Genomic DNA, 14,067 nt, shown 5'->3' on the forward strand with positions numbered 1-14,067 from the left:
TATAATATGCACAAAATAATGAAGAAAGGAGAGAATTATTACGACAATATTAAGTTCAAACAATTTTGTCCGCTATACTCCTGTTCATTACATTGCATAATATTACAGGTTGAAGTACAAGTGCAGTTTTGCTGACTTCGTATTTCTACACGTGTAAGTTCAGTCTCGAGTTCTGTCGAGGATACACGACCCCTTTTTATGCAGTATCCATATCATGGATACTCCAAAGTGATCCTCGGTTACCGACATCCACTTTTAGAATTGATAAACTTTTGCAACGATAAACACGAAGAGTCAATCGAAGGAGAAAAAAGTATATTTTTGACGTCACACGTTTCTTGATAATTTTCAAAACTAACAAAGATTGCAATATCCAATGAATGTTCAAGACTGACATTTCAAAAATTAACAATGTAAATTATGTCAATGTAAATTATGGAAAAATAAAAATTCTATGATTACATCATGAAAGATACATACGTATATGTTAAAAATATCTACTGAATATTAATTTAATAATTTAATGTAGTTTTAACAAAAGTAAAATGTAATCATCTGAAATAGTTATGTATGATAATACTTATATATTAACATTAATATCTTTTAATGTCTGATTTTATATATATTCTGACTTATATGCTTAAATGATCTATCGTCTTAAATAACTTGAGACAAAGGCATATATTTAGAACCTGCATCTTTAAGAGACTCAGGAAAGTAAAAAATCGATAATCTGAATATTTTAATTCAATTCTAGATTAAAGTTAATTTTTCATGAGAGCTAAGAGTTCCGTATATATATATATATATATATATATATTATCCAATAATATGATAATATTTGAATATTTGAAGTATTCGAAGACAGATTCACCCTTATCGAAACAATTATAACTTTGCGATCGTTTCGAATCGAATTAATATGTTCATACAATTTATTTCTAGATTTTTATACACTTTTACTATTATATCCTATTATGTTTCAGGTATCTCTGTGTTAAATCTGACGGACGATATACGTCCCATGCCCCCACCGTCACAGGTGTCGGGCAAACCGGAGGATGTGTGCGTCGGCACAGCTGTATCAGTGTACTACGAAGAGGGGGAAGTCGGTCGATGTCGCGGAACCGTGGCACGCCGGAATCACGTGCACATCAGCAGGCATCCGCGTGTTCAGCTGTGCCGATTCGCTTGGGGAACACCGCGCTCTCGGCTTCTCGAGTACAATACCCGCGGTGTTCCAGGACATTTTTAACCTCCTCGAGCTGCCGGAGCATCCTCAATCAGAGAGTAAACGAAGAATATGTATATCTGCATTACTCATCCAAGCATTGATCAAGTCTATATGATGAATGTTTTTTTTTTTTTTATTCAATATACGTGAAAATATGTATAGCTTTGGGATCGGTTGTCGTATCGTCATCAGTTATTTCGAATTATTTGCGTCACTCAGCATCTTGCTCAGCATTGTCTACGATTTATAAATGATATACCGAACGATGAAAAAATAAGTTATTGCGTTCCTGTTTTAAGACCTGTTTATGAATTTTTTTATACTAATATTTTGAAGGTATGTTAAATTTATATATGTCAGAAGAGACATTTTTTTTAAATAACAATGATGTTTATTCTTAAATGATTAAATATTTAATGCTTGACAAAGCAGACAGTAGAATATTAATAGGTAGACATTAGTACATATACATATATGCGTAGGTACATATACATATATGCTTCGTTTTATTAGTTTAAATGATATATTAACTGCAAGAACGTTGACACGTGTAGTGAAGTTGCACGAGTGACTCACTCACGAAAGGAAGCACTCGTTTCTCAAGTTTTGTTATTCTATTCATCGTTTCGCAACCACTTATATATGGTGATTCTTACTCAAGATGATCATACAACTCTAATGCTTAGTCACTTCGCCGTTAAAGTCTAAAGGTGCATGTTGTTTTCTTGACAAAACATAGCTTGATAAATAATGCACATCTGTTTATTTCCGTTGCCTATTTCATACGCCACTCACTTTTAAATCGCATAAGTTCTATGATAACAATATTAACAGTGTATTGAGTACTGAATTCAAAATATCGAATTCAAAATATGAGGTCATACGCTTTTGTATTCTAAAAAATAAACAAGAACGAACAATAATAATCATACATGCATGTGCGATAAGGAGAGCGTTGTACTTGTAAAATAATAGTAGCATTAAAGTAGCATCCCAAATTAATTATAAAGTTGCTGTTTATATTTTGTGTTATTTTATAATTTGTATCATCGAATTCATGGTAAATTTTTCTATTTTAATTCGTTGCGAGTATATTTCTTTCATTTAATATTTTGTTTTAGTAACAAATTAAGTATATTTCGTAATAATTTTATTTGTTTGTAAATAATTGCAAAGATGTAATAATAAGATTATTGGCATAAGATAATTCTTATAAATTATCCTTTCGCTTGCAGCTCTCTTGACAACTTTAGCAAAGCAAAAGTCATGTAATGGAGATCATGAATAATTCAATTCCGATAATAAAGCATAGTTTATTTTCACTTTAAATGTATCAATAAATGGAATGTAGTATATAACTTAGTAAATGACCCGGACTACACCCGGACTACACCCGACTTATTCTCAGAGAAGCGTTCATAGAACTCAATGAACGCTACTTACTTAGTTGATGCGCACTGATCGGTCATTCGAATGAGGTCAGTTGTATTCGAAGGTATTATGCTACAAGGCTACAATGGAACGATAAAGTTGATGGAATAGTTTCTTTGATTTTCGTTCCTCTTGATAATACAAATGACATCTATGCAAACTGAACAAATCATTTTAGATATGATAATCAATTACTTGGAATCAATCTCTTTCTTGTTATGTATTTTTCAATCTTTAACTTAATTAATTTTTTATATCCTCTCGTACTTCGTGCATTCGCGAGTAGATGTTTTGTATTCCTAGAGATAGCTCTTATCAAATATGATTCTCTCACATTGCTGCAACTGAGGCGCGTGTATTGGCCCGTACAACATTTATCTTAGTGCCTGTCACTGTTCATCACAATAGTGACAATTCTAAGAATGGTATTGTTTATATATATATTTCACCACTTACACATCGCTTCTCAATAATAAGGGATTCTTTTTAAATATCGTATACAATTCTGTATTATGGCTGTCATGTTTGCACGTAAAGTAGATTTTCAATTCTACAAATCTTCTGTCATATACATCATCTTATTAAATAACCAATATTAATATTTCTATAGTCTCATACAATAATAATAATATTAAATTACAGAACGTCAGAATAACTTCTCTATAAGAAAGCATGACAATTATACGCTTCACCTTCACTGCCGCTATCCAGAGGTTGATGACCTGTCGTAACGCGAGAAAGTCTCAGATTTACTTTAGATGCTATACTCATGTACTATAATTTCTTTGAGTGTTTCGTTGTAAATTTTATTTTGTAAATACTTCATAGTTTGACTATTTTGTTTAAAATTTGCATTAAAAAAATGACAAAGAAAAATATCTATTTGACTAAACATGACTTATAATATGAAGCGATTGTTAATAACAAAAGTTTTTAATAATAAAATGCAGTTTCATTATTTCATTTAAATGGAAAAAAGACTTAAACAATTTTTTTCTCTATAATTTGAACTTTGTGATACGCTTTTATATTTTTTGTAATTTATAATTTTATTTATTAACAATTTATATGTATCAGATTAAAAATATATGTACAATAATCAAATAATAGAATTCGAAGACATTCATATGCAGAATAAAAATGTCACATCACATTATGCATTTCTATGCGTGATGTTGAATTCAAGAAATTAAAAATATTTTATCAATAAGAATAATCAAAATATTTTCAAGGATAAGTTTAATCAATATGCATTTTCTTAAGATGGCATAAAATTCTTTTAATTAAATATTAATTTCTTGTCATCTTCGAATTAATTAATATTTAATAAATTATATGTGATTTTATTATTATCGAGAAAAAATATTAATCAATAACAATTTTATTTAATTAAGAAATAATTAAGAAATAATTACGAAATAATTTTATTTCGTGTGCACAACATCGAAATATAATTTTAGAGATCAAAATACATCGTTGATTTATCGTTGATAATAATATAACGGGTTAATGACAGATTACATATAATGTTAAAAGTTCTGCTTTTCCTAATTGTTACTTCACATCGGTTACTTTTTGGTTAACCTTCTTTCAATAACAATCGATTAAATGATTAATGAATTGATTGATGACGCAATTACAAATGCGTGATTTCTTGTCTTGAAAAAACAGTTTTGTTAGGAGACAATGAGCAATTACATGACGTAACTAGCGAGTTTAACTGTAATAAGCGATTTCAAGCTTGTTGAACGATTTCCTTTGAACCTTGTACCAGTTATGTTCAATTGGAGCATTAATGTTAGTCCCACGCAGTATGCTTCGTTATATTGCATGCTATTTTGTATTTTTTTTGCATTAAATATAATATTAATTACTTATAAAAATTCAATACAAGGATGGACAATATATGAAATATATTTTATATACATTTTTTAATCCAGTAATAATAATAAATATTATATTTATCCCATCATAGTTCATTAAATAAATTTAATTATATCAGTTGAAATATCATTAATTCAAAGACGTAAGTTTGAATAAATGAATTGTTACATCAAGATCATTTCCTTGAAAAGCAAAATTTTATGCGCATGTCGCAACTTGGCCTTTGTTTGCACTCACACATGCGCGGACGATTGCTCTACATAATAAAACTGTTGCTTCAGAAGAAAACTCTTTTTTGAGAATTGTAGAGTAGCAATTCTTCTGATACTCTTTTCCGATATTGTATTTCTGAGCGAGTAGATAGGCAGTCGCATAGTATTGATTGTTAAATGATGCGTAACGTACCGCACACATAGTTCGACAATCAGCTGTTTGCGACATGACAGACAGGTGTTCGAAGTCATGATACTGTTAGCGTTGTGCTAACTAATAAATCGTTTTCTTTGATATACCGCAAAAAGATATAACAATAATTAATCAATTATTTATTTTCGCGATTTATTTATTTTTATTTATTTGATACATCGTATTGATTTATCGACAATAAAAACATCTTGAATTAACTATAAGATCTTATGTAATAGTTATTAAACGGAAAAAACAATAATTATAATAATTATATCATGATAATTATGCCGTTGAGATTATAATGTTCATACAAAATAAAAATAGAACCAACATTTTCGATCGTGGAAAATTATGACGTAAGTGAAGTGTAATGTATTATTTTTTTAAATTAAAAAATATTACAAGAAAAAGAAATAGTTGAAAAATTGATATTAATTTCAAGCAGAAAAAATTAAAGCTTATAATATTTAATAGTTAATTCAGTAATGAGCAAATTGGCTTTAAAGTATACTAATAGGTAGAGTTACTCTGTATCGCTGTAATTTTAACTCTGTTTAATGTTGACTATGCAATGTAGGTCTGCGATGAGAAGATTGAGTATGTGTTCTTGTATAAAGTTATTAATCTATCTACTCTGCTCTGTATTATTCTATCTACTACTGTTATTATTTTATCTATTACTGTTGTTATTCTATCTATTATTGTTATTATTCTATCTATTACTGTTGATTGTGAGTTCACATTATTAATTGCTGAATTATGTCCTTGAATATCTATTGTCTATTGATATGCAAGGGGTATACCAGTGAAGCGCTTTCCGGGAGATTAAAGGAAAGCGGTTAGCGTATAATCGAGCTAAGGATTTGCTGGATTGGTGTATTAATTTTTATCATATATATATCATATATATATCATATATATATCATATATATATCATATATATATCATATATATATCATATATATATCCAATTTCATAAAATTGTAAGAACAGTTTAAATTTATGGTATACAATATTATTTATTTCTCCTACATAGATGCATGGCAAAAAAAAATTGAAAAGAATAGAGATTGGTTTCTACAGGATGAAAAGTTAAGTCGTACAAATGAAAAGGCTCGTTTACTGGAATTCCGAACAGTCGATTCGTAGAAAATTGGAAAAGTTGCCTCTTTATTGAGTCGATTTCGGCGCAAGATGGATATTCAGTCAAGATACGATAAAAATATTTTATTGGAGATAGAAAAACACTGGCAGACAGAAAGAAATTCTTAATGCGAGGAGTACGCTGATCCATTCTTTTACTCTAAATTGTCGCGGTTTTACATGTAATAGCATCGTCGCTAAGATCTCGTTTCTTCTTGTTATATTGCGGCCTAACTTATGCGATCTGAAACTTACGCTCCAGATCTATATATTGTATTTTACATTGCTTTGCGGTAGGTCAATAAAAAAATAAGATTATGAAAAACATAATTTTTTTTTTATGTTTGTGCTAGCTTCCTGTTTACAAATCGAGACATAAAATCCTGTTATTCTTATAGGTACATGACTCTGCGATAAGATATAGTATAGATAAGATTTATTCAAGTTATATATCTCTTTTCCAGACTGTCTGACATTTTCTCGTCTTACAGTTTCAATTTAATGCACTATGACATATAAATGAATGTGTGCAAACGGACGGTCTTAATACTTTGTCGAGGACCGAGTCAACATTGCGGCGAGCAGTGTTGCGTTCTAGGAAAACATTCTTTCAAGCGTTAAACAAGAGAGCGAAAGAGAGAGAGAGAGAGAGAGAGAGAGAGGGGGGGGGGAGAAAGAAATTTTAATTATTTAAAATAAACAATTTTTTTAATTTTCTAAGTAGATAAAGAAGCTATTTTTGTCATAATATAATAACGTCATAAAATCGCTGTCACTACGCACGAATACTATAAATAATTCAACATATTTTAGATTTGTAAAAAAAATATTTAAAATTTCTTCTTTCTTTTTTAAAAGAAACTAAAGCACTTGATTTTATATTTTTTTTGTAAAGTATCGATTTATATTCTATAAGCACGTAATGTGTAATTAACAATTTATTCACGCATAAACAGTTTGTAAACAAGTCCATTTTAATTAACATACAAAAACACTTGAGAATAATGCAAAGAATTCAATCGAAGGAATTTTATCACATACATCATGTGTGTCTACCGAAACCGAATTTTTACAAAATATTACACTTTTCTGTCGCGGAGGGTTGAGATTTTTCGAGCAATTGCAGAATTAGAAATGGATGAATCAAGGTCAAATTCTCACCTTGAAGATCGATCGCGTTGGAGACACCGGTGACCAACGACAACCGCAAGATGTAATGGCGATTGTCAAAGGATGCACGTCAAACTCGATAAACTGATACCGTGTCTGTTCACAAAAATTACTGACTGGTCTATTGACTTGTTGGAACGAAGCTTCGTGAGATTCTGATGGGTTTGATGAAGAAGGGCCCACCCGATGAGGGCGCTTCAAGGGGATCACCATCGCGCCGACTCCGAAAAGTCTGCAAAGCTGATGTTGGGGTCGCGGATGCCTTGTGGAAGGGATGTATCATCGATCGTTCGTACTAGGTGAGGTCTACGGCCTTTAAATGCCAGATTCTCCTTTATTGTGATAACTTGTACTTTCAATGGAAAATATAGGTGATACAAGATGAAGTATCATTTCCTTGTTATTTTCATCAACGAAAATTCCAGTTATTCATGAATCCTTTGACAATTCAAAGCTGATCTTTCTTTAATAAAAGAAAGTCGGAATACTTCAATAGTTTTTATATTACAAGTCATAGCATGTCTAGGGATTTTGATGAATTAAAAATTTTTCTGAGATAATAAAAATATAATTTAAGTTTAAATATTTTATTCTGTTTCAAATAAAAAATTACATTAATTTCAAAGTTTTAGTTTGCGGAAATTACATTAATTACAAAGATATTTAAATTTAAATCTTCAACATTGTAACAAAAATTTAAGAATGATGAATATGTTTCAATTTAATTATTATAGCAAAGAAAAATTATATCTAAAATGATTGGAAAAGATGAAAGAGGGGGAGGGGAGAGGGAGAGAGAGAGCATATATTATTGACGATAAAGGATATTTTTAAAAAGACATTGAGAAAAGGATAAATTAAAAAAAAACAGCAAAATGTCAAATGGAGAAATTATTGTCGTAGGATATAAAATCGAAATTTAATACTAATGAAAATTTGAAATTAAAGATTATAAGCTGATAAAGTGATATTAAGAATATTTTTTTAAAATCTGCTTTTTACAAATATATAATTCATTCATTTCAATTTATTTAATATACATGTCTTTGAAAAATTCTAGCAAATATTAATAGACTATTTTTAACAGATATTATTTTGAATAGCTTTAAACATTTAAAGAATTTGTATTAAATCTTTAATAGAAATTTAATTACAGATAACTATTTATATATTTTTGTATAACAATATTTCGATAATTTACATCATATGATATAATTTACATCATATGATTAACAACAATAGATTATAACATAATTTTTGATATTAACGAGAGACTGTATTGACTGTATATTAAAAATGACCGATCTTGGGAAAATTTTATAATTAGGGTCCCGAAGGTCCGGTAATAATTAAAGAATAATGACATTATCGACAATTGATATGAATTTGCGATTATTGACATAAATATTTGAAAAATACGTTATTAAATTCACGATTTTTATTAAGTTTATTTATAAGTGCTGCATATAAATATAAATATATGTACATACTTGTAATGCTATAATATTTTATATATTATTGCAAAATTACAATTTTCTTCTCTATACAATTATCATCTCTGCTGGTAATCAAACTCGGATGATAACATTAAAATCATAATTTTAAATAAAAATCGAGTGTTATTGGATTTTAAACGTATATATATATATATATATATATATATAATCTACGAAACTATTAAATCATAAAATTAGTACTATATTATCAGTTTCTTACTCTTAGTTACTTAAATTTTAATAGTTGCGAACTTAGTCACTTAAATGTTAACACAAACTTTCGTACAACCGATCGTCTTTAACAGTATTTCCGTTGGTGTTTCTGATAAGATTGAAGAAATGTTAATAACGAAAATCGTAAATTATTTAAAATATATTCTAAAATACACAAATTTTATTTTTATATTTATTAATTAATTTTAAACTAATTAAAAAAATTAATTAGAAAAATATTATGGTTCTAATATTAATCTTATATTAATTATCTATAATAGTTTATCTATGAAGAACTACATAGCGACAATAGAAAAATGAGGAAACATGTTTTCGATCGAGTTCTCATTTGGTACACTAGGAATTTATCAGTACCAGTGCATGATAGCAATTAAATATTTGCCATATTTATTTAATAAGAATAAAGGTTATAATTTAAAAAATTATATCTTTTAATCTACATACATACATATTTAAAAATTTTTTAAACATATTTTAATGATATGTACATATATGACTCAACCAGCAAATAAAATGTCAATAATATTTGAAAAGCAAAATTTTAGCAGCATGCATAATTTGCCAGCAAATTTGATCAGTATATTGTAGGCAATTGACATTAAATGCACATTAAGCTTGTGTTCCTGCTTACAAAGCACTGAGGCAATATATGTATGACAACATGGAGAAATAATATTATGGCTATAGAAATTATAGCGCTATTATTAGAATTTCATTGAGAGGAATGATGTAGCGCTTGATGTATGGAATGCAGAAACAAATAAAAGATAAATTGAAGGAAGCTTTTCAATCCGATTCAAAGGATGATTTTTTGTTATAAAGTGTGATCCAATTCGTGTATTTTCCATTGTAACATCTTCTTTTATAAATTTGTAATTTTTCTTGTAATAAAATAGCAGGAAATATTGTAATAGAAGAGCTTAACGGCAAGTTAACTTCAATAAAAATGCTTGGTTCTCAATGTTAAAGTTTGTCTGCTATCCTTTGAATATTTACTGCAATAAATGCATAATACCGTAAACTTTCTGTTGACGGAATAAAAATCTTTATTGTTCACAAATCTCATTTTTCGCGCCATTGGAGTCAGTACAAAAATATTCTTCTTCATGAAAACATCTACGGACGCATAAGAAAACGTTTATTATTCTCAATCACTTTTTGATAAAAATTTATTCATAAAACAAATGCATTTACGATTAATATTGATAATATAATCAAAGAAATATTAATACATAAATACATGTATAATGAAAAATAGTATAAGTATTTCAGTAATAGTATTCAGTATAATAATCATAAGAACACAATAGAAAACATTTTGTAAGTAACTTGTGTTAAAATTAATCCTTGTTAAAATTTTTGTGTTAAGAGCTCATATCACAAAGTAAAATTTTTTTACTCTAATTCGGTATTCATAGGTTCAACATACTCTGTGCGATTTTTTGCATTGCTTTAATTTTTTTATAATATAATTTGAAAAACCCAGATTTAAATTTAAACATTTTAGAATTTTTTTCCAAAGTAATCATTTTTTGCGAATTTTTCCAATAACATTTTTTTGAAGCATTGTAATTAATTGGAAATAAAATATTATTTATTTGATTCATATTTATCTGTCTGACTTCAAGATATAAATTTCACGTCTAAAAAATACATATTTAGTCCAGAAATATAGCATGACAAAGTTGCAGGGTCCCACAAATTCTAATTGTTAGAGGAAAGGTAATCAAAAATAACAATATCATATTAGCGTTAAAAATTTTTTTGAAGTCAAATCTGTGTGTGGATAGAATTATTTCTATTTTAGATATTCCTATATATCGACTTACATTACACATATAGACAGGCATACAAATGCAAACTTGTGTAAGTAAATGTATAACATGAACAAAGACAGACTTTCAAATTTTATTTATTTATTATAGAATTTACGTTTTAAAATACATAAGTTTATATTATTTGTTTAATTATTCATAAATTATGTCAATTAAAAAATGTTAATCAAAATGTTATAGCAAATGAACATCAAATCTTTAAATAATACAATCACTTAAATATGTTAAACTAACAATTAAATATATTACAAATTTTACATAAATATTTTAACAAGGATCACTTTTAATACAAAAAGTTTTTTACTATATATATTTACAGTATCAATATTTTTCGTTTTCATGTATCTATAAAAAATTTTTGTAAAAGTATTAACCTGATATAGATGTAAAGTTCCGAGTCTCGCTAACATATTTACAAATATGTTTTATTTATTACCAACTAATCCCATTTTTATCAACAAGAAGTTAATACAAACTCTACGGAATAAGATATGCATGTTTCATGATGCATCATGCAATCGAAAGAATGTATCAACGAGCGATGCGCTCGTATGTATTTAGTTTTGAACGTATCAAATAGCATACGGTATTTTGTGAATTTTACAGCAGAACTGCGATAGCATAAAAAAGATTAGAGTATATAATTCTTTTCGACGATTCTAGATGGGAATACGCGTATCCGTAATCAATGTGCCCATATGCTCGAGTTACCGTAAAATTCGAACATTTCGCGTATGCAGAAAGGAGTGCGTGACGAGCTACCATAAATTTCCGGAATTTCATTACCGGGTCATTACCGAATTTTACGACTCAAACTCGGTGAATTCATTCCTCATCTTTTTTTTGCCCCATATTTGTCTATTTCACGATCTTTCTCGCACTGTAAAATTTTTAATTACGAATTAGTCAGAAACCGTAAAACAAACGGAACATGTAGAAAATGATTGTTAAAGAAACTGTTTTCGAAAATATTTTTTTCCGTGCAATAGCAATCATTAAGTAATTTCACTTTGTTTAAAATGTATTTAAAAAATGTAATTAAGAAAATATAAGAATTAATAAAAATGTTTTCAATTTATGTTCCAAAAAATATCGCAATATGTTCTGATTTTTGATATTCATTCGTATATACTTATTTAAAGTACATTAAAAAAGAATTTAAATGTAATTTATGAATTATTGGAAAATATTTCGAAATTTATAATTCACATTTTATCATATATATTATATTATATATATTTATCATATATGTGTGTGTGTGAGTGTGTGAGTGTGTGTGTGTGTGTGTGTGTGTGTGTGTGTGTGTGTGTGTGTGTGTGTTAGTACAAATGTGTTATACAAATTACGATAATTAATTTCTAAATAAAAAATAAATAAAATATAATTATTAGGAAATAATCATAATAAACAGTTTATTTGAAATACTTATTGTATCGTGCTGATATTAACACAATTAACAAAAATTATTGTTGCGACTAAAAAGTATTCTCGCTAAATCTCTCTTGATAAATATATATTATCTAAAACTAAAGTTATGTGTTTTTTTGTAAAAAGAGATATTTTTTATCTTTTTGCTAGAACATGATTTCTTTAATTAGACAAATATTGTCGATATTTACTCGCGAAATTTAATTGAGTAACTTGCTTCTTCTATCTCTCAAGAACATTTGACAACATTATTATCTATCAAGAATACACGCTGTGAAATAAACGAGAGACACACAGTTTGAAAAAAAAAATATTGAGATACATTTTCTTACAATAAAGTAGGAAATAATGACTTTCAATTTGGTATCGAATATATTTGCAAAATAATGAGTTTATTCTGTTCATCAAAAGAGAACTGCACAGTGTATAAATTATTAATATATAAAATATTTTTTATATACTTTTTAATAATAATATAATTATTTTAAATAATTTTATTATTAATACAACAATTATTAAAAATATTGTAGTTATATTCGAGCACAGTCAATAGATTGTCGCATGTTTATTTATTCGAAGAGTTCTCTCGTAAGTAATTATCAATAATTTTTGTTACATATTTATGTCATCATCAACACGTTTTACAAAAAGTATGTTTATAGCTAAATTTTTATTTAGCTATAAACTAAGTGTATTATTCTCTTGACTTCATTTATATCAAGCATTATTCGACATATTGATTATCAAAGCTACAATTAGTGACAGAATTACGTTACTAATTTGGCGAATATAATGTATCAATTATTGGTGCTACTGTTGACAATTATGTCAATGTTTCCAGTATATGCATCCCTTCAGAAACAAGGTATTGATTCTCTCTCGAGACCAATTGTCGTGATTCTGTCAGGATGTAACAGAATGCATCATCATTAGTAATGAAAGATTGAAAGCATATTGAATCTTGAAAAGAGAAATAATTCAAAGATGTTTTGGAAAGTAGAGTAAGGTAAGAAATATAGGTAGAATGTCGTCACGATAATCGATAATCGTTCTTCGTTTCAAAGAAACGGCCGCAAATTTTTCTCATATAAACTTTTCTATTTCCTATTTCCGAAATCCTCGTATGATTTTTTTTCTATGTTATAATTAAAGGATTAATCAAATAAAAAGAATATAAATATACTTGCCAATAAGAACTAACATACTTGCAATTTTTAACAAATAATTAAATATTTATATTTTATTTTTGTCAAAATTATTTGTATATATTAAATAATTTTATTATTTTAAACTGTATGTCGAGTTCCATACCTATCAGCAGGATCAGTTGTCGTCGAGCAGGCGTCATGAATAAAATGATAATGTCATACGTGGCAATTTATGCACGATTTCTTGTCCTGGTATTTCTTGTGCTTGCTAAAGCACAAAAACAATTGAGGCATAAGCAACTGCTCTTGGCGAATTCCTTCTTCTAGTTGCTTCTTTTAAAAGTCGCTACAGAAAAGGATGTAATACTTCTTCTGGCACAGTGGACATCAGTTCCTCTTGTTCCGCTTCTGTGTCAAGTTCGAGTGAGCGCATTTGCGAACTTGAAGAATGTCGTGAAGCTCCAATGGATCCAACAATTCGACCACCATATGGACGAAGAAATCATTACGGATAATCGAGCGTTTGTTCGATGCTATCCAGAGAATGCATAATCTATATGCTGTAGTAGTCTACATTCGCTTTAATTCGGTGACTGAGTCATCCTTCATCTTTGATAGAGCAGTGAATGTCGCGAGGTATTCTCACAAGTAAGCGA

The 14,067-nt window shown here is 28.2% G+C and overlaps 1 protein-coding gene across 1 annotated transcript in view; it reads right to left on the reverse strand.

The window, feature by feature from the left end:
• The window catches only part of LOC108688202, a 20,863-nt gene extending 13,451 nt beyond the window's left edge, over positions 1–7,412 (reverse strand). Inside the window, exon 1 of the mRNA XM_018194359.1 lies at positions 7,262–7,412. The gene's annotated coding sequence lies outside the window, so the exon portion shown is untranslated. The remainder of the gene's footprint in view (positions 1–7,261) is intronic.
• Between the last annotated feature and the right edge of the window lie 6,655 nt (positions 7,413–14,067).

This window comes from Atta colombica, unplaced genomic scaffold (assembly GCF_001594045.1).
Source record: "Atta colombica isolate Treedump-2 unplaced genomic scaffold, Acol1.0 scaffold226, whole genome shotgun sequence".
NCBI lineage: Eukaryota > Metazoa > Arthropoda > Insecta > Hymenoptera > Formicidae > Atta > Atta colombica.